At 42.9% G+C, this 24,697-nt stretch overlaps 1 pseudogene; it reads left to right on the forward strand.

The window, feature by feature from the left end:
• The first annotated feature begins 637 nt into the window (after positions 1–637).
• LOC114107411 (melanoma inhibitory activity protein 2-like) overlaps positions 638–24,697 on the forward strand; it is a 47,677-nt pseudogene continuing 23,617 nt past the window's right edge.

The following is a 24,697-nucleotide window of genomic DNA, read 5'->3' on the forward strand; positions in this document are numbered from 1 at the left end:
GAAAAAGGGAGTGGACAGGAGGGGAGGAAAAGGAAGGAGTCATTACAATAAAAGGGCAAGTGGTACAAATAAAAATATATGATGTACTAGCTCTTTAAATTATTTTACAAAGTTTTAGAATTTTAGTTACATTAAACTGGTTGACATTATGACTGAATGGAATAGCACATAATAAGCTCCACCTTGGCCTGGATGAAACTAAACCAAGGGGTGGGTGGGATGGAGAGGAGTCCTCTCTGGCTAAATTGGGACAGACTTGAACCTGCACTGCTTTAGGATGCACAGCATAGTGAAGGGGCCAAGACTTCCCTGACAGGCACTTGAATGTGCTAGGCCGCTGAGAGCCTATGGCTGTGGCTTCCCATGTCCATGCCCACAGCTCCACCGCCCTGCACCCCTGGAACTTTTTCACAATGGTATACTCTGTTGCCTGGTGCAGGTTTGATTCCTGACCAAAGACCTGAGTGTCCACAGCCTTTGGGCGTGGATGGGCAGGCTGTATCAGCTACTGATAGCTGATTGATCCATGGAATCTGCTGGGACTCATAGGAATCATCTTGCGGACTCCCTGGATGCCCATAGCGTCTCTTCTTGAGTTTTTTGATGTCTCCTTCAAACTGCAAGCAGCCTTAGTGTGATGGAGGGGCTAAGGTTTGCCCCTCAGCTGTATTTGGGGTTGGTCCAGGAAGAATTACACAGTGCTTTGGCATCATTATCTGTGGATATGAAACCAGGCCATCATCCTTATGGGTATCCTTGGGAGTTGGTGATATATGCAGCTGTTGGATTTTTTGCTGTTCTTCTGTTTATGTGGAGATGTTGTCAATCTTCAGCAGAAATTTAATGTCAAGGTTGAACTAAATCAAAAAATGTAATGAAACTCCAAAGAAAATTAGTAGTAGAGGAAAATTACCAGGTAAGTGAGAGGAAAAACTTTCCGAAGTGGATGAAAACATCATCCATGTAACTGAACAGCTGGAGAACTATAGAAAGCAAGTCAAAGATCTTGCAAAAGAATTGGAGAGAACCATTCATTCTTATCAGAGGCAGATTATGTACTATGAGAAAAAAGCACATGATAATGAGCTTGCAGCTCAGAGTGTAAAAGGTACCTCAAGATTTAAGGAGACAAAGTGTTCACAACTGACAAAAATTAACTGAAAATGTGGTTAAATTTAAACTTTTAGAAAAAAAGATACTTATGCACTTGATGATTAAAATACAGCCTTTGCCAGAGAGCATTCCCCAAATGGTCCCTCAGTATTGGGAATTCAACTGAAATGAGAGGTCCTCTTTTGGAAAAGAAGAATCCACTCATATTCTCATCTTTGGTACCAATGGGAGGATAAAGAGGCTCAAGAGGCCAAGAGAATCCTCTGGGATCTCAGTTTATCAATTAATGGAGAAAATCAGGCTATGTTGAGTAAACTGATCTTCAGAGAGTGCCTTATAATACTGAGCCCCTGTCACCTCCATGGGAAAAGGCCTATAGGATGAGGATCCCTTCACCAGGCCAAGCATAGTCTGATCCACATCTTCCTCTACAAAGGTATATATATACATTTAATTATATATATAATTATATATATAATTAAAATCAGGTCATTAGGTTAAGATGTGCTCGTTCAAGCCAGGATTTTTTGGTAGGAGTATGAGTAATTCTATGGGTTAAAATTATATTCCAATGAGCAGCAAATTGTGCAAAATCACAGGGTATATATACAGGGGTGTTATCTGTTTTTAAATAAGCAGGCTTGTCCATAGTTGCAAAGCAGAGTAATAAATGGGAATTGTAAGGAGGTAAATATTTACATCAATCTGCAGTAGCCCAAATAAACCCAGAAAGATATCAGTGGAAATATGAAGAAAGGAAAAAGAATTAAAAGGAGGAAAATGGGTTAATACCCATTTGCCTAAGTGCATTAGAATGTTACTCCTTGTGGGTTTACAGATTCCCACATAGGGACCCAGAAGGGTGTACAATGAGAATAGTTATTGACAGTGGTCTGAGCTTTGGGGGAAGAAATGGAAAAATCTTCATTCATGAGCAGAAAATTCATGAGTTTTTTTTGATGAGAAAATCCTTGAGTTTTACAGCATCTGACAATAAAATATTAGGAACCTTACAGCTGTGTCTGTGTGGGTATTATTCTCTCAGAGATCCAGGAATCTTGGTGTGGCCATGCATATGTGCAAGGAAGATGGGGGACTTGTGATGCTTTAAGTCTGAAGTGGTAAAAAAGAGATAGTAAATTGGAATCCAGACAAGGGGATAACACAGCTACAGAAATATAAGGAACAAGTTTAGATATATATTCAGAATCTGTAGTAATGTTTAAAGTAGTAGAAAATAATCTCAGTGCCATGTTAATGGAGGTTAATTCAGCTTGCTGTGGAGAGATTTGAGGCAGGATCCTGTTGTTTCTTTAACAACTGGAAAAAAAGGGAGAAAGTAGTTGGATGTCTGTTGTAATTTCTAATTTATTCATTTAAGAAATCATATTTATGGAGATTAAGCCCAATTATGTTAAATTTAATTTGCTTATTTTAATTGTAAAATTATAATATCAGAAAAATATGATTAACAGTATTAATCATCTCTTCTCTGTTGAAGAAACATTTAGAAGCAATGGACATTATGTTCTACTTTAAACATTTTTTAGAAATAAAGACTTTATTTTCTGGCCATCTAGAATTTTTTTAAATGTATTTATATGCAGAAGTATCTTACTCATCGATGGCATACAAATTAAAACACAATATGTCACTATTGCTCACCCATATAAATCACTAAGATAACAAAAGACAGACTGCAATAAATGTAGTTAAGGATATGGATAGATTAGAGTGTCCCCATGTTACTAGTGGATTGAATTCATACAGTTGTTTTGGAAAGCATTTGGTAATATATACTAAATTTCAAATATGTGTAACTGATGATCCAGAAATTTACTCTTAGGATATAAATAACAAAAATACTTACATGCAATTTACCCAAACATATCTACAACAGCAATCATAGGAGGGTACTTCTTCATCCTCCAAAGAGAAAGCAACCCAAATGCCCACAGGTGGTAAAATTCTTCAAGGCACCTCTTATTCAAAGAAAAAAAAAACACAATAGGAGGCTATCAAAAGGCGATGAAGAGACTTGGGCTTCAGGCAGTGGGACATGTGATTCTTATAAACAATGCTGAAGTTAAAAAGTTACTTCTTTCACTATATAATTCCATATACATAAAATATAAAATGGACACAAAAAATGTATTCCTATATTGCTAATAGGGTTATTTTTAGAGCGTTATGACAGGAAGGGAAAATGGAATTAGAGGCTCCAGGCTCTGCTCTACTTCTTTTTGGTTTGTCTGATTGTTTTAGTTATAGATGACAGTAGAATGCAATTATGCAGTTTGGTATATCATATGTAGATGGGATATTATTTCTTATTTTTCTCAGTGTACATGTTGCAGAATCATATTGGTCATGCAGTCATGTATATACCTACAGTAAAAATGTCTTTCATTCTACTATCTTTTCTATCCCCACATCCTCTCCCCTCCTCTCCCATCACTCTTCTCTACCTAATCTAAGGTAACTCTATTCTTCCTTACTGCCCCCTGCCTTATTGTGAATTAGAATCTGCATATTAGTAAAAAGAAATAAGTGTTTGTTTTTTTGGGATTGGCTTATTTTGCTTATCATGATATTCTCCAACTCCAACTATTTACTGGCAAATTCCATAATTTTACTCTTCTTCAAAACTGAGTATATATTCCACATTTTCTTATCCATTCATCTATTGGGAGACACCTAGTTTGGATCCATAGTCTAACTATTGTGAATTGAGGTGCTACAAACACTGATGTGACTGCATCACTACAGTATGTTGATTTTAAGTCTTTTGGGTATAAACCATGGAGTGGGATAGTTTGGTCAAATGGTGGTTCCATTCCTAATTTTCTGAGAAATTTCCATGATGCTTTCCATAGTGGTTGCACCAATTTTCAGTCCCACCAGCAGTGTATGAGTGTACATTTTTCACTGTATCCTCGCTAACATTTATTATTGCCTGTATTCTTGATGATTGCCATTCTGACAGGAGTGAGATGAAATATTAGTCTTTATTTGCATTTCTCTAAATTCTAGAGATGTTGAACACTTTTTTCATATATTTATTCATTATATTTTTTTTTCTGTCAAGTATCTATTCAGTTCCTTAGCCCATTTATTGATTGGGTTATTTGGTTTTTTTGGTGTTAAGATTTTTTGAGTTCTATATATATCCTAGAGATTAATGTTCATCCTGCTCTAAGGAGTTTATTCTTTGAAGTTTGGAGAGCAGCACCTAGGAAGAAGAAATTGAGGGTAATCTTCTGGGGTATGTGCAACATTGGAGGGCATGGCCCACCTTTAAGGGCTATGATATTTCTAGGCTGGAGAACTGCAGCTTGTGCAGACTCTACCTGTCAGTGGAAGAAGTGAATTGTGTTTCATCTCAAAACTCCAGTTTCACTAGTGATTCTCCCCACACATCTGAAGGTAACCATGCCAGGTGATGGATATGCTCATTGCTTGACTGGAAGTCACCTCACGGTGTGTACACACTTCTCAGTATCATGTTGTACCCCTTGAATATACACCATTATATCAATTATGTTTCAGTGAAGCTGAAAAAACAAACTTACATACTTATATAGTGTAATGTCTCTAAATGCCAAGAAAATATTTACTGCTCCATATCTAGTGCCTGAGTAATTCTGAAACAGGGCTGTCGCCAGGGTCAAGGGCCACAATGTGGCCTGCCAGCCTTCGCAGTGTGGTGCAGGACCACACCTCTAGTGCAGGTGGTTTCCTAGAGGAGTACCTGGGATTCTCCAAGTCCCACTTAGCAGAAGCCAGGCTGTCAAATGATGCTGGTGGCGGGTCCTAGAAAGGTGGCAAGGGCATGGAGACAGCCCCCCCTCTCCATGTGCTCCCTCGTAACTATGCCTCAGAACCCCCAATGGCTCTCCAAAAAGTCGCTGCCGTGGTGAGCAAAAGAGCTGGAACCCACATCCCTCTGACTCACTGCATGCTCAGCACCTCTTGTGCTCTTGGCTGGTTCCCTCAGGTCAGAAAACTCTGGACCTCTTGCTGGCTATGGCCTCCTGGGGTGACTTCTCAGTCTGGCTTTAAGGAGAAGCTGCACTGATTTGATTCCTACCTAGAGGCTCTGTGAAGCTTTCAAGTCTATTTTCTTCTTTGCTCTGGCTACTAGGAACCCCATTGACTAATATTTGATGGTTAGAGTGTCTCCAGCTACTCTTAATTATCGTTAATTTTATTATTTTCCATTTTTCTGAATTTTGACTTTATAATTTTATGTTACTGAATTATATATTTTTATGAAATGCCATGACTTCTCTTTTAGAATTAGGTTGAATAAAATTAAGAGGTAAGTCAGTTAATTTTGTCACTCAAAGAGAAATCACTCTCTTTTCCTTTGAATGTTGTCTATTTGCCAAAGCTTACATTGTATTGAGGAGAAATGTGATTACTGTGGAAGCATACACAGGACCTGAGGCACAGTGAGTGACCTCCAGCCCCAGAGGGCCCTGGTCCTCTGTGGACAAGGGTATGGGACCACTGGGCTGGTGGGTGGGGCAGGAGGGACCTATCCTCCACTTGTCTCCTTTGAGGTCATCTGTTCCATCACACTGAATAAGTGCAATGAGGAACTAAGATTGTATTTTGGACAGGAGCCCATATTTTAGCAATCCAGATGTGTAAGTAGTTTTACAAGAGTTTGTCTCCAGGGTCTGTGTCAGGCTCTGGGTTCCATGGGCATTTTAGCCTGGGCTCTGGAGTGGGGCTGGGGTGAGTAGACTGAAAGGGGGCCTGACAGGGCACTCTCCAGGGCCCCTGAGCAACACCTGAGAAACATCCATGTTTGCTCTCCTGCTGCAGAACCTTCTGGGATACACTGTCATTCAAACGCACTTGAAATGCCTGCACCTGGCCTAATTCTCTATTTTCAATTTACTTGGGGAGTTCTTTGATCATCAAATCTTGCAAGTAACTTCAAATGTAAGAAAATAAAATGCAATCTTCTGGAATGGTGGCCCTGGATGATATCTGTTCCTGGCCCCTCTATAAGGGTGAGCTATGCCCTTTACCCTGTTGCAATGGCAGGTGGAGCCAGAGAAGCATTCTCCTTGAGTGAGATTACTGCCAGTTGCCTGGTTACCAGAGTGAGAACCATGAAGGGACAGAGCTCTGTGTGTCCCTGAAGGAGGGGCATTTCACTGTCACCGTGATGCCATATGTGTGGAGCCACCAGCCAAGTCACTGGCACATGAAAGCTTTTGTCACTTCCAGTGAAGACCTCCTCTCACCTCTTCACAGCCCATGTGTACAGGACAGTGGAGAAGAATGGCAATGGATTAATACATAAACTTCATGAGCCTCTGCTGGGGAGCAGGCAGGCACACATTGTGTGATCTGTGACACTTTATGAGAGCATTCTGAAGTACACATGTCTACTGTCCTCATTTTACAGATGAGAAGACCGAGGAAGAGATAGCATAGCCCAGAGAGCAGCCACGAAAGCATGCATGGATGTGTCTGCATTTGCAGTTGACCTGGCTGTGTGCAGCTGGTGACAGGACCCCCAGCAGCTCCACAAAGATGGTGGAATGAAGAACGCATCAATGGACTGACCATGAAAAGGCTGGCCTCTGCAACACAACAGCAGGGCCTGGTGAAGCTGGGATCCAGTCCAGCATGCTCAACTTCACTGAGGGGTCCACGCAGCACAAGGGACTGTGATGCCTCTGTGCCCTCCTGTGCTCATTCCACATGGGAGGCAGGTAGGTGTGCCAAGGGGCTGGTGGAGTTAGAGCCTTTAATGGATCTTAAGCAGCCACATTGGGCCCAGGCTCCCACAGGGACTCTAGGTGACCTTGGAACAGGTGGTTTCTGTAGCTTCCTTTCTTCATCTCCAAAAGTGGAAGACTTGAATGGTAATTTCTAAGGTTCCTCTAGGTCTAAAAATTACCCCTCCACTCCAAGGAATGTGGACATTGGAAGTCACATGGTAATCCAGCATCAAGAATGTAGGCCATGGAGGCGGCTTGTCAGGGTTTGAATCCTGGCACTTTGGCCTAATGTGCAAATCTCATTAAGTTAATCTGCATAAGCCTCTGATCTCATGTGTGTACAAATAGAATGCTGCATATCCAAGGGCCCTTGGGAGGACTAAGGAAACAGAGTGGGCATGACAGGCAGTTCCAGCCACACAGCCTTCCTCATGAGGCCATGAAGGCGGTTCACAGGGGAGATGTTTAAATGAGGAGGGTTGTAACTTATGGTTGGGTAGTCTGTCTGGTGAATTAATAATTTAAAAGAACTACTGGGTGGTAACTTAGGTGGGTGTTGCTGGAAGAAATATGTCACTATGCATGTGGCCTTGGATGATATCTGTCCCTGGCCTCATTTTTTTTTTTTTTTTTTTTTTTTTTTTGGTGGTGCTAGGGATTTAACCTAGGGCCTCATTCAAAGGAGGCAGCACTTTACCAACTGAGCTATATTCCTCAGCCCACTCCCCTCTCTCTCTGTTTCCTTCCTGCCAGGAGCCCAGCAACTTTCCTCCATGACACACTTCTGCCATGGTGTTCTGCCTCACCTCAGACCTGGAGCAGTGGAGTGGGCCAAACATGGACAGAAACTCAGAAACCAGAGCTCGAAATAAACTTTTCCTCCTCTAAGTGGATCTTGTCAGGTATTTTGGTCATGGTGATGACATCTGACTAACACAATGACTGGTATGGGCAAGGTGGGGTAAGTGTTTTCTAGAGCTCACCATGAAGGACATACAGAAGATATCTCTCTGATAAAATACTCATGGATGCATTTTACCATGGGGCAGAACTAGGCACAGAGGTCTAGCAGTTTGAGTAGTAAGGATTTCTGTCCAGTGTGTGTAGGCGAGAGGGGAGAGTAGTCTGGTGGGCAGAGGGTGGCAGGAGAGCCAGGTGTGTGGGACAGGGATTGACTATAGAATGTGTGGGCTCTGATGAAACACCATGCTCGTGAGAGAAGCCCACAGGTATGGGGGTGCTGAAGGAGGAGAGCCAAGAGTGGACAAACCCAGAAGGCCACCCTTTCCCAAGGCTGAAGGACATGCCTCAGAGGAGGCATGAAAGGAATCATCTGTGTGGCCAGGGTGGGCCATTTGGAGCTTGTGGAAGTATGCAGAGAGGATGGGGACACCTGTGTGAGCAGGGGGCCATATGCCCAGTGTCCTGTAAATACTGTTGCACTGACATGGGGTGTGGTGTCCTGTAAGGTCCTGGTTTCCCTTTCTGTGGACAGGAGCCTGGAAGGGGGCTTGCCAGGTCATCTGGTAGTTCTGTTTGATTTTTTTGATACTCTTATGCCATTTGCCCTGATCCCCACCAGCTACAGAGGCATGGTTGCCTTCTGTTTACCCTCTGATAGAAGCCATCCTAATGGGCAGGAAGTTCTCTCTTGTGGGGTGATTTGCATATCTTTGATGGTTAATGACACAGGGCAACTTTTCTGATGCCATTTTTATGTTGGGCAAATGTTGTCTCCAGTTCCACCTTCTTTCTAGATCTTCTCGCCCTCCAGATCCACTTCGTCCTTCTTTACCTGAGTGGGCCTCATTCCATTTTGCACCATAAAACTGATCCTTCTTTCCTCCTTTTCTCTGTGTTCCTTTACTTCTTTCTTTTGTTTTGAGAAATACAATATTCCAAATGGTAATGGACACACTAATGGGTTCTCATTTGCTTTATGTGTATTTTAATTTAAAAACCAAAGCCTTCTGAGTATACATATGCATCCATTATTAGCACACAAATAAAACATATTATTTACATTTTGATGGCTCATACTGTAAATACTATTCCACGGTTTACTTTTTCCCTCAGTGTCTGATTTTGCAACCCCTCTGTGCTGTGCTGTGCTGTACATGTGATGTGTAGTCTGCCCCTGTGGCACAGTCCCCAGTCCACACTGCTGTCATTCTTCTCTGACTTGGGTAGCTTCCTCTGCCCCGTTTGGTTCATGCTTACTGATAAGTATTACAACACAACATAGTGTGATTACATTAATATTGTTCTTCTTTCTCTTAGACTGTAAACTCCTATGGAGCAGAAACACTATTTGAGTTTCCTCTGCATTCCAGCACTTGATGACCTTGCACCCATGCAGTACACTGTCAGATGAATACTGGAGGTGTGGCCAGGCCATATGGCAGCCTCTCCAAGGACAGGATGCACCTGACTAGGGAAGTGATTTTCCACTTAGCAGTGAATTTCCCCCAGAAGCTCACGTTTGGTTACAGAGAACTGTGCAGTGATGGAGGGGGCCTTGACCTGCACTGTCCAGCTGGGGAATGTGACTGCAGATTGTGTAAATGTGGCTGATTTATGGAGAAACTGAATTATAAATTTTATGTAATTTTAATTAATTTAAATTTAAATGGTCATGTGTGGCTTGTGGGAGGATGTAAGGAGCAGATGATGTCTGCTGATAGCGAAAAATAGTTTTTGTTGTTGTTTTGTACTTAAATGATCATCCTGATTCTTAGGAATGGTGAGTAATTTAGCAAACATTTAGCAAGGAGCCAAAGCAGCATACTGTGTGCTGGGTTTCTTCACCTCCATGGCAAAGTTGGTGGCATCTCTTGTTAGGACTGTGAAAGCGACAAGACATCTCTGCAAGGCCCTTCAGCGAGTGCTCTTAGAAAATGGTAGCAATCAATCTTCTCAGCCCTTGGTCCTTTGTGTGTAGTGGGGAGGGGATATGTGCATCTGACCTACAGCTCATGCTCTTTGAGTTTGGAGATGACAGAGTGGACTGTTGCAGTCAGGGCACCCCCATCCCAGCTGTATTCCTGAGACACAATGTTGGGTCATTGCTGGTTTTCTAGCTTGAGTACTGCTGCCCACTGTCTGAGAGTGCCAGATGTTTTAGCACCCTGAATGATGGTCTGAGAATCTTGCTCCTTTTTTGGCCTTTTTGAAAGATTTCAGAACTTGTGCTCTGTGTCTGGCTCCTCGCTGGCTCCCTCTTTGATTCAGCAGATCACAGGAGCCACTTCCCAAAGCCCAGCTATGGTCTTGCTGTGTTGCTGCCCAGCTCCTCCAGGGTTCCTTCTTTCCTGGAGGTCAAAACCCACTTCCTTGGACATGGGTGCATCCAGTCAGTCAGTGTCTCCCTCTCCCTTATGGGGTCCTGCTCCCTTGTGTCCTTGCCATCGGGGCCCAGCACATGCTCAGCTCCCCCACATAGTGTTCTTGCTGATTGCCCTTCCCATCCACAATGCCTCCATCCTCCCTTCCTGCCCTACCCAGGTGGCCATGTCTCCTGGCTCTCTTTCCTCCCAGAGCTGTGACCCCAGTGCTCAGGCAAGCACTAACTCCATGTGGAAAAGGCCCAGCCTCCTCACTGCCCCTACACCTGTTTCTGCCCGAGTTTGTATCTGGCTGTCTTGTAGAGTGCTTATGTCCAGGGATTTGCTTTCTAAACTTGAAGATTTGTTAAAACAAGTGAGGAAGTTAACAGCAGTTTCAGGATCTGGGTCCTTCTAGAGCGGGGTCCTTTCCTAATGAGAAGGACCCCTAGACACTCACAATGCAGCAGTTTCTCCAGGGAAGTCCTTTGTGTATAAAACCGCAGAATGTATCTCCTCTTCACAAAATCACGGGTCTCTGTGTAACTATAACTTTAAATATTTGCCAAGTGAGGATGGCCATTGTGGAGAGCACATCCCCCACACATGATTCCTGCAAACTACCACTTGGAAACATGGGCTGTTTCTTATGTTGCTGGTGAAAGACAGCATCAGCACCTGCTTCACTGAGTGGGTATACTTGTAGCCCAAAGCAGAATTTAAAGTGAAATTTACCTTGTTGACTTCACTTTGAATTTGCTTCAGATTTAGGTGCAGTGTTGACACTTCTAAGAAAGCAACTTGCTTTTGTTCCCAATATGAGCTGGGGACAGATTTCTTGTTAGCAGAGCTGTCAGAAATCTCTTTACCAGATATCCTGATGGCATGACCCTGCAAGAGGTACCACAGGGCTTATTGAGAAAGACGCGCTGACACCCATCATAACACAAGAGAGGGTTTGATAAGTCATCAATGTGTACAGGGAGTTCTGTTGATTTCTGGATTAAACTACAAAAGCAAGTGTTGAGTGCTGCTCTGTGACCAAAAATGGTAATGGAACAAAAGCTAAGAAGGGTCTGAAATGACTACAAATGGAAATCTTAAAATCTAGCTGTTTATGGTTTATATAGTGGAAAATTAAATTAGCACATTATCAAGCTTGTGGGTGAGATATGCAGTAGGGCCTTTATCAGAGCTGCAGGGAACAGGCCAGGAGGGGCATGGAGCTCTTGGGCAGCTAATGTTTTTATTCATGGTGAGATCTCCTTGCTCTGGTTGTCATTGCTGTTTTCACATCAAGGGAAGATGGGTGCTACTGCTTGACAGTGACAATGACATTCCCCTGGGGGTTTATAATTTAATTTATGATCAAACAAAGAGAAGGGATGGGACTTCAGCAGGAGAATAAAGAGAATAGCATTCTTGTAGAAACCTGCAAATGGAAAGGAGCCAAGATCAGAGAGAGCTGGCCCATGCACAGTGTGGCTGTACAGCAAACTCTGGTGAAAGCTGTTTCTTCTGAGGCATGGTACCTGTAATCGGCCAAGAGGAGCAGCAGGGAAACTACCAGCAAACCTCAGAGTACATGCACATTTGGTGATGTTATCATGCTTTGTGATCTATCAAAACCTTAATTAAACATTTGAATATTTCTCCTTAACTGGGAAAGCCAGTAATTCAACGTGGTATCTGTCCCTTTAAACAGCCCTTGATAAACAAGCAACACTTAGCGCATATGTTCTGGAAAATGTGAATGAGGCAAAGGCACTTGCTGTTCATCTGGTCCTTAAATAAGTATCAGATATTGAAAATCTAATATTGAGTGCATGGCTGCATCATCGTTGTTACCAGCCATGCTGATGGACGTTTACATTTGTATTGTGCTTTTTTAAGACTACAAGTATTTTTCCAAGATATTTGCTCTGGACCTCATAACACTGGTGGGGTTTGGGGATGTTATTCTCATTTTAAACATGAGAAGACTAGGGTAGCAGAAGTTCTTGGGTTGTTACTGAGAGGGTGGTGAGAGTCTTACAGTTGGGAGCCAACTGTTTCTAGGTACTAAAGCTAAAGAATCTTTCCCCAGTCAGTGCATAAGAAGAGTCCAGCAAGGAAGACGGCAGGATGTAGATGGACGGCATAACCTACCCAGTGATGTGCACCTTTCAGTCTCTTGAGTGACTCTTCTGTTTCTCCTCTTGGGGAAGTGAGCATGGATGATGTCCTCTTTGGTTTTGGTGTACAAGCATCTTCTTGCCTGTCTGTCCTCATTAAGCCCTCCTGGTGCTGCAGGCTTGGGAATAGCAGTCTCTCCCTTGTGCAAGCTGTTGGGAGCCCTCACCACTGGCCTGCAGGGAGTCAGCCTGTGCTCAGGATCAGCTGTGCTCCTTGAATGCAGCTTCCAGTCTGGAAGCTGTTAATGGCATGAGGATACAGTCCTGCACCTTTTTGTTTTTCTTAAGGAAGTTTTTCTGTTTGACATGGATGGCAAGACAGAATCAAAAATCTTCCTTCAGTTTGCAGACTGATCCCCAGATTTTTCATCCCTTTTATTAAGAAGTGGAGCACATGCAGGTAAAGGATAAAACCATGTTTTGAGTTCTGTTTTTGTTTTGGATGTTATATAACTCACATGGCATAAATAAATTAAATATTCAAATATTCTAAAAATGTATTTTTCTTCATTTTTTATGTTACCATGCTTTTGTGCTGTGCTTAAAAGTTAACCAGAATCACAGTGGATTTCTTTTTATGTGTTTCCTAAAATTCCTATTTACTGACAAAAGCAGACCAGACTGTTTGATGCATATTCTTAAATAAAAAGAGGCCTTGGAGCAGGAAGCAGAGGCAGATTCCTTTTCTCCTTTTTCGGGCTTTCAGTTGTCTTAGGAAGCATTGCAGAGGTCCATGATGGGTGCCACTGGCAATTCTGTGTGAAGATTCTTGTGGGATTTAATTTTCTTGGATACCTGCTACAAATTTATTTCAAATTTAAGCTGATTCAAGTGCAGTGCTCCTAATTCCATTAAATTTATGGCTGTCTCACACTGGCTAGAGGAATGTCATCACTTAGCGTTCCTTCCAACTGCATTTTTAAAAATTTTGCTTATCCCAGACAAAGATCATTTTCTGTCTCGTTGATCAGAGCAAGAACAACAATTAAAAAAAAAAAAAAAAGCAGAGGGAGAGAGCTCCAGCGAGAGAGAGCACATTTCCTGCCTCCATGCTAGAGGTATAAGGAGTAGCCCAACAACCTCACTCAGCTCTGCTGAGCCATAATGTCTGCCCTGCTCCACACAAGACTCCTGCAGCTCCCAGCACAGTCCTCACCTGGCAGGGTTGAGGTACAGGAAGAACCCTGTCCCTCTTTGAGACTATGCTTTTCTGTAGTGCACAGAAACTGTGGTGCTTTAACAATATCCCTTTATCCCAGACAAAGGAGCCCCAAGGTGGCACTCAAGGACATGTTCTACAGAATCCCTGTATGCTAGGTGAGAGCAGGAGGATAAATTCAATGTGTTAAAGGGAACAAAGGAAAAACTCACCAATGAAGAGTTTTGTCCAGCAAAACTGTCCTTCAGAAATGAGGAGGAAGTAGGTGATGACTCTCCCAAAGAAAAGCCACGTTCCCCACCATGAGGTCTATCCCTGGAACTGCTGAAGGGAATGAAGTTGAAGCAGACAAACAAAATTACTAATTAGCAACATAAAACACATAAAAGCACAGACAGCAATACTATAAGTAATACTGAGTCAATATTTCTCTCCAGTATGTTGAGAGAGAAAAAAAAAATTAAGACAGCTATAGATCAAACAGATTGTCAATATACATAGTAGAAAGTGATGGACATGTTGGCATCAAAAGCATAAAATGTGTGTTTTAAGTACCTAGTCAAAGCACAGAGTTGTATATGATTGAGATTAAGTTGTTATCTGCATAAAATTTTCTAATTTTTATATAAGCTGTGGTAACCACAAACCAAAAATCTACCTCAAAGCACAAAACACAAATAGCATACCAGGTGCTGTGGGTTGAGTATGTCCCAAGGGTTCACATGTCATTTGCATGAGAACATCAGTCTAGGGTCTCTTCTTACCCATTGTCTTAGTCCCCTGACACTCACAACTCTGCCCAGGCAGGAAGGGAAGTTGAGCAGGCAGTACTGCTCAGGGTGCGCCCAGGACTCCATGGTCTGACTGCCAGGGCTGAAGTTCTGAACCCAGCAGTCACTGGTTTTGTGATTACCTTGGGCAAGTCACTTAAGCTCATGAACCCCACTCAAGTCCTGAGCAAAAACAGGATGTACTTTTCAGGATTACCGGGGAGGGTTATACAGAACAATGTGGGAAGCACTTGACCCTTACTAAGGATGGCTCTGCTCCATCACATCCCCGTTAGCACTGAGCTACTGCCCATGGAATCCAGCACCCAGCCATGATCAGGATACCCCAAAGTCAGTAGTCAATTGCGTAATACTTATCGTTATCCGTACTGCTACTTTACTGTTCTGTAAAGTCACCTGGAAACGTGAGCTGGGGAATGTTGGGGTGCTGATCCTAGTAGCAGCAGGGCTAGGTGCCTTCCAGCCTCTGGTTGCACTTGTTTGTAGCCACCCACCAATACGTCATCTTGTGGCATGTGTGCTTCTGTTTGAGACATCTTAATTGATACACGCTGCTAATTGGTTAGCATGAAACAGGGCCAGCAGCACCACAGCTTGTGTTGGAAGGGAGTTTATTTGATGTGTGTGTGCTCTGTGAGGCAATCTCAGTCTTCCTTTCTCAAGAGCACAAGAGCACTTCAGCATGATGTATGGAGGCTGTTTTATTTTTTTATTTATTTTTTAGAGAGAGAGAGAGAATTTTCAATATTTATTTTTTAGTTATCTGCGGACACAACATCTTTGTTTGTATGTGGTGCTGAGGATCGAACCCGGGCCGCACACATGCCAGGCGAGCGCACTACCACTTGAGCCACATATCCAGCCCCTGGAGGGTGTTTTAAACAGAGTCCTGGGCAGGTGGGGAAAAAGACACTTGTTTATAGTGTCTTTTTTACAAAAAGGAAGGCACAGGCCTCATTCAGTCTCGGCAGGGAGCATAGCTATCAGGTGGCTCTGGGCACATGGGCACTGATTTGGGGGTTACAAGTAAATTTTACAAGCAGTAAACTTGCAAAAACAGAATATGAATAATGAAGATTGGCTACACCTAAGGTGGTAATTTCTGGAAAATGTTCACTGTTACTATTGCTGTTATTAGAAAGGTACTGAAGGACAGGGGCACACAGAGACCTCCCTTCCATCTGGAAGTTTTTCAGGGTACCCTGGGGAAGCATGGGAAACAGAAATCCATCTCCAGGTTGCTCTGTGCCAACCATTCCCCACATTCCTCCTATACTTTCTCTTTTCCTTTCTTTTCTTTTATACTTCTTGCAATTTGCAAGGGTCTGGATTGAAGTATAACAGTGGCTACAGAGACCACATGGCATCTCCCATCTCCTAGGAGCTGTAGCACTGGGTGCTGGGAGGATAAGACAGACATGCATCTGCCAAGCTGCAGGAGACACGTGATCTCATGAACACATTGCTGAGCCCAGTTGGAGATCTCCACATCATCCTGCTGACCTCCCTGTCCTGTTTGGCCAAGAGACTCAGTCATATGAACAGAAATTTGAGCACTGGCCAGAATTCAATTCTGTGGATGTTCCTCAACACATATCCCACCTTGACAGATATCTGGCGTCATCAGGGAAGTTCTTTGATTTTCACATCTACCTTTTCTCTGAGTATAATTTCCTTATTGGTTATGTTCCTGGATCACAGAATGCATTTCTGGAGAGGATGAATTACAAGCATCACTTACATTGATAGTTCAAAAAATAGCATCCCATGGTTTGAAGATGATAGAATAGCCAAACTCTGTTCCTGCACACTTCCCAACTTGGCCAGGTAGAATCAAGTGCAATGTGGCCAGCGTGTGTGCACAGTGTGGGCCTGCCAGAACCAAAGTCCAAGGCAGGGTGACTTCCAGCCAGGCCTGAGAGGAGACCTCTGATGGCTTCATTGCCACTGCAGCATATTGAACTCCCTGACACTAGCATGTTCCAACCTACCTGTAGGATCAAGATGGTCACATGTCAGGAAGCATGGATCTTCTGAACTGTGAAGTTGCAGTATTGAAAGGTAGAGGGAGAGAGAGGGCCTTATTTTAAGGAAGTGGCTCACCAACTTTGGAGAATACCAAGTTTAATATAATGTGCAGGGCAGATTGCAGGCTGGAGGCCCAGGGAAGTGCTGAGGTTGCAGCTTAATCGGAAATCAGTCTGCAGGCAAAGGTTTCTTTTCCAGAGGGAAGCCCGGTCTTATTTCCTAAGGCCTTTCATTTGGTGAGGCCCACGCACATTATGGAAGGCAACCTGCTTGACTCTCCATCTGCAGAATTCTGTGTCAGTCACATCTTTAAAGTACCTTTGCAGCAACATCCGGGCTGAGTGACCACGTGGACACCATAGTCTGGCCATGTGAACATACAGGATTGACCATCACACTCCCTTCCTCTCACCAGGTATCTTCAAATCCAACATCCATGGGTCAGCCTTTGATTAAAATTCAGGCCTCAGAAAAAATAAACACTTCCACTGTGCTTGGCATTTAAGTCACCTGATGGATGGATGGTTGACCTGAGGAATATGAATTCTGTAGTTCTAAGAGGGGGAGAGTGGGTCAGTGACAGATTCCCTGGTCCACTCAAGGGCAGGTTCAGTTGCAAGGTAGCCTGGTATCTGCTTCTTTAGGAAACTTGTCTAGCAGGAACCAAAGTTAACACAATGACATTGAGTCAGACAACAGGTTTGATCTGTGCCTCTGGGGCCCTCCTAAAACCACCTAGGTAAGCTCCTGCACAGCAGCTCCCCCCCCCCAAAAGACTAAACCCCCAGACACAAGGGGGCTCTACCTTACTGTTATCCAGGGGATGTCACAGTGGTGCAGTTTCAGTCTTTCTGAATAATTTTTAACGTGTTTTGTTCCTACTCATCTTTATAGACTTTCAAAGGCTCCAAGTTCCTCTGTGGTTCCTATTTGTTCATCCCTGGATGAAGGCCCTTAAGGATGGATTTACACTTCTGTCATAACAAACTCATCTCTTTGTACATAGAATTCTCCATAAAATCATGGGCACAGGTGGATTATTATTTCTAAGTCCTTGTTCTTCCCAATTTGAAAACTCTTAACATTCAATCGACACAGTACACTTCCTTTATGCCTCTCTTCTCCTCTTCCTCCTTCCCTCTCACAGCCTCCTTTCTTTCCTTCCTTCCTTTTTTTAGTTTTAGAAATTGTACTTTTCCTGGATTCTAAACTGTCAGTTGGAGAATAGCTGTTACCTCGAATTCTAACTGCTCTTGAAGTTCATTCTTTCTCTTTAAATAACTCCCAGGATCATTAGCTTGAAAAGATTGTTATTACCAGGAATTCCTTCAATGCTACAGAAATTATTTTCATTGTGAATTATTTTTTTTCTTCTTTACAGAGTAAAAGCCCAAGATCATAGGCTGGGAAATGGCTTCAAAACAGAGCAGTTGAGGATGACCTACAAACCCCTGACCAGTGCCTCTCAATGCTTCTGTGAAGGTCCTCGAAACCCAGGGAAGACTGATACCATGACTGTCTAGAGGAGCCCACACAACATGAATATGCCCCATAACATACCATCCTGGGTGGGATCTGCAGACAGAAGCAAGACAAGAACTACAGAGTGAGTAACAATTGGACATTAGTCAACATGTCAGTGTAGATTTATTGATCTTGACAGCTGTTCAAAGCCATGTCTATGCTAACCATTGGTGAAACTAGCTGAGAGGTATCATTAATCTTTTGCACTGACTTTTTAGTTTTTCTATAAACTAAAACTGTACTAAAACTTAAAGTTTATCTTCTGAAAAAAGCCTGGGCATGAGGCACAGGTGATATTTTCATTTGGCTGGTGCAGGGAGAGTGAGTGGGAAATCATGTGGGAGATGCTGATAGTAGGAGTGGATCCCTTCACACAGAGCCTCATGGCCTGCCTCGGCCTCATGGTCCAACCAGTGTGGACGTGGGCAGCGTGCAGAGGCTCTGAGGGACAGAACAGTGTGATGGGTGGTTCGTCCCAGGCCGTTTGTAGTGGTGTTGAGAAGGAGGGTGGGATGCTGAGTGGCAGGTGTAGCAGGAGCTGTGCTCCAAGCTCAGCAGGAAGAAATGAGACCTGGAGTAACTCATTCTGGGAAGGTAGGGAAAGGAGCTTATGGACATGAGAGTTTTGAGGAAACAGAATGGATCAAACTTGGTGACAAGCTGTGGGGATAAAACGGGGATAATTTTGTTCCTTCCACTCATTCATTTAACAAAAATTCACTGGGAATGTTGCACATTTTATCACCCAGCTCAGGGGTCTCACATTCCTAGGAGGGAGGCAGACCACAGAAAGACACACTAGGTTCTTGGCAAGGCCCTTTGGTGGTGACAGCATGTTGGGATACCATGTTTATCAAAGCCATAGTCCAAGAGGGGAATTGATCTTTCAGGAGAAAAACACAAAATGTGGCTGGAAGGAAAAAGAAATTGAGGTACTGAATCCAGGTAAACTGCACAGGTGGATTGAAAGCTTGTCCAGCAGACAGGAACAGAGCTGTGTACTCTCTGACCACAGGATTGAGGGCCACAAGGAGGAGGGCCAGGCTTTGTGACCACTAGGGAGAGGGCCTGGCTGGAGGCTGCCAAGCTCACCCTGCACTCTCCTTGCAGTGGCAGGGCCTCCCTTTCCCAGTGGTGATCCTCAGGTGGACTCCACAGGTGAAGAGAGCAGTAGTCAGAGGCAGAGCCACTGTGTTCTGCAGCTCCACCATTAGGGGATGGGCTGTGCAGAAGTAGGAAGGTTTTTTGAAGAGAAGGATTAACCAGAGCCTGTAAGCTTAGGAGTTTTGGGTGCTGCCAGTCTCCCTGACTGTGGTCAAGCCAATGATGGTAGAAACCTGTTGTAGAGTGTCCACTGGCCTCTTCCATCTGCTAAACAGTGTCCTTTTGGAAAAGAGGACACAGCTGAAAGGGAATGCTGCCTGTTCTGGTATACATGAGGTTGTCTGTGGGCTGGGGCAAGCGTAGCTCCCTTGTTCTTCCTGTCACCAGGAGTATCCAGAGGGGAGTTTCACTTTAAGAAATGGAAACTTTTTTTAAATTTAGTTGATTTTATTTTTTTCAAATACATGATAGCAGAATGCATTACAATTCCTATTACACATAGCACAATTTTCATCTTTTTATATAGAGTATGTTCACACCATTTCATGTCTTTTATAAATGTACTTTTTTCATTAAAAATCTTATTACACATATATACCTCAGTTTTTCATAACTCTAGTTGTATATAATGTAGGTTGACACCCAATTTGTGTCTTCATACTTGTGCTTTGGATAATGATGTCCATCACATTCCACCATTCTTGCTAATTCCCTGCCTCCTCCCTTTTCCTCCAACCCTTCTTCCCTATATAGAATTCATCTATTTTTCCCATGCTCCCCCTCCCTATCCCAGCCAGTATGAGTCAGTCTCCTTATATCAGAGAAAACATTCAGCATTTGTTTTTTGGGGGGATTGGCTAACTTCACTTAGCATTATCTTCTCTAATGCTTATCCATTTACCTGCAAATGCCATGAATTTTCTCTGAGTAAAATTCCATTTTGTATGTATGCCACATTTTTTTTTATCCATTCATCTACTGAAGGGCATCTAGGTTGGCTCCACAGTTTAGCTATTGTGAATTGTGCTAGTATCAACATTAATGTGACTGTGTCCCTGTAGTATGCTGTTTTTAAGTTCTTTGGGTATAGTACGAGGAGAAGGATAGCTGGGTCAAATGGTGGTTCTATTCCCAGATTTCCAAGGAATCTCCATACCGCTTTCCATATTTTCCATATTGGCTGCACCAATTTGCAGTCCCACCAGCAAGTATGAGTGTGCCTTTTCCCCCACATTCTCGCCAACACTTATTGTTGTTTGTCTTCATAATACCTGCCATTCTGACTAGAGTGAGATGATATTTAGAGTAGTTTTGATTTGCATTTCTCTGATTCCTAGAGATGATGAGCATGTTTCATATATTTGTTGGTTGCTTATATATCCTCTTCTGAAAAGTGTCTGTTCAGGTCCTTGGCCCATTTGTTGATTGGGTTATTTGTTTTTTGGTGCTTAGCTTTTTGAGTTCTTTGTATGCCCTAGATATTTGTGCTCTATCTGATGTGTGAGGGGTACAAATTTTCTCCCAGGATGTAGGCTCTCTGTTTACCTCTCAGATTGTTTCTTTTGCTGAGAAGAATTTTTTTAGTTTGATTCCACCCTATTTATTGATTCTTGATTTTAATTCTTGTGTTATAGAAGTCTTATCAAGGAAGTTGGGGCTTAATCCCACAATATGAAGATTAGGGCCTAGTTTTTATTCTATTAGATGCAGAGTCTCTGGTCTAACTCTTAGGTCCTTGATCCATTAATAGATCCAGAATAGCTAAAGGAATAGTTAGTAAGAAGAGCGAAGCAAGTGGCATCGCTATACCAGACCTAAACTATACTATAGAGAAATAGTAACAAAAAAAGGATGGTATTGGCCTAATAACAGACTTGTAGACCAATGGTACAGAACAGAGGACACAGAGATTAATCAACACAATTATAATTTTCTTATATTAGACAAAGGTGTCAAAAACATAGCCTGGAGATAAGATAGCATTTTCAACAAATGGTTCTGGGAAAACTGGAAATCCATATGTAACAAAATAAAATTATACCCCTATCTCTCACAAGAAATGGAAATCTTCAGAGTGTTTACACACTTCAGGGAGGAACACGCACACGCAAGAGACTCTACAGAGCAGAGGCCACTGGTAAAGACAGGAGGTGGAATACTTTCTGAAGCTGCAGGAAGTGATGTGAACAGGAGTGTGTCTTCCTGCAGCTATGTGTGCCAACATGTGAAAGGGACATTCACTCCAGGTCACCTTCATTCCTGGGAATTGGGAAGATGTATGCCCAGAGAGGTGTGCAGGCTGAAGTTGGGATGCGGAAGCACAGAGAGGAAGTGTCTGGAAACCAGTGCAGAGAGTGCATCGTTGGGAGCTAAGACCCAATTGGACCTGTGACAACTCAGGCATGAGACTTCAGTAGTAATAATGGAGGCATCTACTTTATAATAAATTCTTCTTGAGAATTGGCTTATAAATGACATTTTGACCAATTTTTTCTCTTTCATCCAGGAAGACAAATAAGAAAGTCATGTGCTCATTATGCCTGAGGCTGGGCAATAACAACAAAAAAGGCAGAGGATCCAGCCTCATGAAAGGGCTCTGTCTATATGGAAAACACGCCATGCACAGGCACAGGTCTGCTGCAATGGGGCACTGTGGAGGCTGGGCTATAAGAGCAAAGAGGAGGGCGTGCATGACTGCTTCAGAGTCTAGAAAGTTGATAATTGTGTTAGTCCACTTTCTTTCACTGTAACAAATATGTGAGCTAATCAGCTTATGAAGAGAAAGGGTTTCTTTGGGCCCACATTTCTAGAGATGCCAGTCCACAATGGTTTTGTGCTGTGGCTTTGGGCCTGTGGTGGGGTGGCCCATCATTGTGGGAGGGTGTGGCAGAGCAGAACTGCTCCTGTCATCAGCCAGGAAGTAAAAGGGGAGGAGGGATCAGCTAGGGTCCCACACTCCTCCTCAAGGACACACCTCAGAGGCCTCAGGACCTACCACTAGGCCCACCTCTCAAAGGTTCCACTTCATCCCCATAACACCACCCAGTGGACAAACCCTCAGTAAATGGGCCTTGGAAGTTCTGTCAATACCCAAACTATAGCAAGGACAGTCTCTTAAAGGATCCATGAAATGGACAAGCATGGCTGTTCCTCACTCCCATCCTGGTTGCGAGTTCAGTGACTCTGTGGTCTCTCCACCCATGCTGACCCAGGGATTCATGCTGATTCGAGTTGGCAATGAAGCCACCTGTGGTTCGTGGCTATCTGTTCTGCACCATATAGAGAAACTGGAGGAATTTGCTCCAGGCCTGAAAGTGAGGTAGATGATCCATCCAATCTACTATGAGGGCTCAGTCACATGCACCCAGCCCAACTTCAAAGGGAGCTGTGCCAGGAAGAGATGGCAGGACTTGAGGGCATCCATCCAGCTGTCCACCTTGATCCTGTCCAGCATCCCTCAATATCTATCTATCCACCCACCCATCTCACATGCACACACTCACAGACATACACATGACTTCAAAGAGAATAGTACACCTACAGCATATTTTGTAATTATACCTACAAATATTGTGCTAGTGTCTTGTCCATTATATAACAAAGTTTTTGTTTGCCAGTTGGAGGGTGAATGAGATCATTTTCTGTTGAACTTGTTTTTTGTGAAGCCTCAGTTTCTGTTGCAAGTGAATATACCTGGAACAGTGTAAAAGCATGAAGGTATTCAGTACTTATATTGATTTATGGTTGGTTGATACGCAGATCACATCAGAATTGATTTGGTTGTTTTGGAAAAGTTAAACAGCTTGTGTGTGGGGGGGGGCATTGTTGCTTTAGAGTTCTATCAAGTGAGCCTATGTTTAACCCATGTACTTTTTCATTTGAAGTAAGAATTATATTTGGAGCATGTGCCTTTAGTAATTTATTTTGCTTGGTCTTTATACTGTGTTGGATGATGTACTCCCCAATTCATGTTCACCTTGAACTTTAGAATGTGAGGTTCATGGTCTTTGCAGATGTAATTTATTTAGGATTATTAAGGGTGTGCCCCAATTCAAAGATTAGTAACCTTCTAAATAAAGAAGAGGACACAGAGAGACAGAGAAGAAGACCAGGTCAAGACAGAGCAGGCCCTGGGGTTAGCAGCACCAGCTGAGGACAACTAGCCAAAGAAGAGACCAGGAGAGATGAAGAATCCACCTATGATCACAGTCTCTAAGGAGCAGAAGGTTGGCAGCCACCAGGCATCCATGTGAGATAACCAGGAGAGATAGAACCATGTGGTAGCCAGTCTTTCCCAGGAGAAAAAAAAATTATCTGTCTTTTTTGATCTATTGCTAATTTTAAAAATAATTTTATGCTATACATGAAATTATGCAGCCACATAACAGAATAGATGAAAAATGAAGGGGAAGAAAGAGCCCCCATAGTCCCACATCCTAACACATGGTGCAGTTCCTCCTCCTTCCACACCTTCTCTTCATCTCTATGTTCTGCATGGTGCTTGCCCTTTCCTTCCTTTCTCTTCACTTGATTTATTTGAAGATTATAATTTGTCGAGGTGCAGAGGAGGTGTATCTAATATCAAGTGGAATGGAACCTGCCCACCTGCCACGGGGCCTCCTCTTCCAGCCTTGCTTGCCCATATTGGTCTCACACTGCACCAAAACTCAACCATGTTTGTTGATGGTATTTCTGGTAATTGTTTCCATAACTCTAAATGACATTTTCATGGCAACTTATTTTTTTATTGTTTTTTTATTAGTTGTTCAAGACAATACAATGATCTTAACATATCATACATTTGATTCAAATGGGGTATGAATTCTCATTTTTCCACGTATACAGATTGCAGGATCACATTGGTTATACAGCCACATATATACATACAGCAATACTAGTGCCTGTTGTGTTCTGCTGCCCTCCCTATCCCCTGGCAATTTATTTTTATTATGAATTATTTTAAAAACATCAGAAGTATGGTATAACAACCACCCAGCTCACAGAATGCTGAAATTCTGTACCTGGATTTAGTTTTTAAGAAAAAAGTTTGCAGATCCATGTGAGCCCTGCCTCCACTCACAGACCCTGACCCCAGTGACCTTACTGTGTTCATCTTTCCCAGGAACACTCCTGCTTCAGCTTCTCCCAGTCTTGCAGAATCCTTTCACATTCTTAAAGATCATAAGGACCCACCACAAACAATTTCCTTTGAGTGGATAATAACTATCAATATTTGCAGTGAAACAAAGATTGGGAAATTTTAGAAATATTTATTAATTTGTTTTAAGTTATTTTAAACTCATTGCACATTAGAATATTTTATGAAAAATAGATGTATTTTCAAGACTAAATGAAGAAAGATGAAGTGTTGCTTTTTTTTAGTTTCTTTAATGTCTGGCTTTCTGGGAGACAGCTGGCTTCATAGGTCAGCAATGCAACCCAAGTGCTGTGACGTTCAGCTCCATGGCCTTTGGAAAACAGTCCCACTCTCATAGTAGAAGGAGAATCGAAGAAAGGTGCCTTAGTTTCCTGATGTTTTCATCATTGTTGTCTTTAGAGTAAAATTCCTGTATCATAATGCCTGACTGGAACCAACCCTTGTCCCAGAGCTATGGAATGGCTGCCCACAGGGCCTGGAGTTTGGGTGGCAAGTAGTAACCAGATGGAGCCCACCACATTGGTGTGGGCCTGAGACACCAAGACCAGGCTTAGCCCAGGGTGGATGCTGACTGCACAC

The sequence above is a fragment of the Marmota flaviventris genome, chromosome 6 (genome assembly GCF_047511675.1).
Source record: "Marmota flaviventris isolate mMarFla1 chromosome 6, mMarFla1.hap1, whole genome shotgun sequence".
Taxonomy (NCBI): Eukaryota; Metazoa; Chordata; class Mammalia; order Rodentia; family Sciuridae; genus Marmota; species Marmota flaviventris.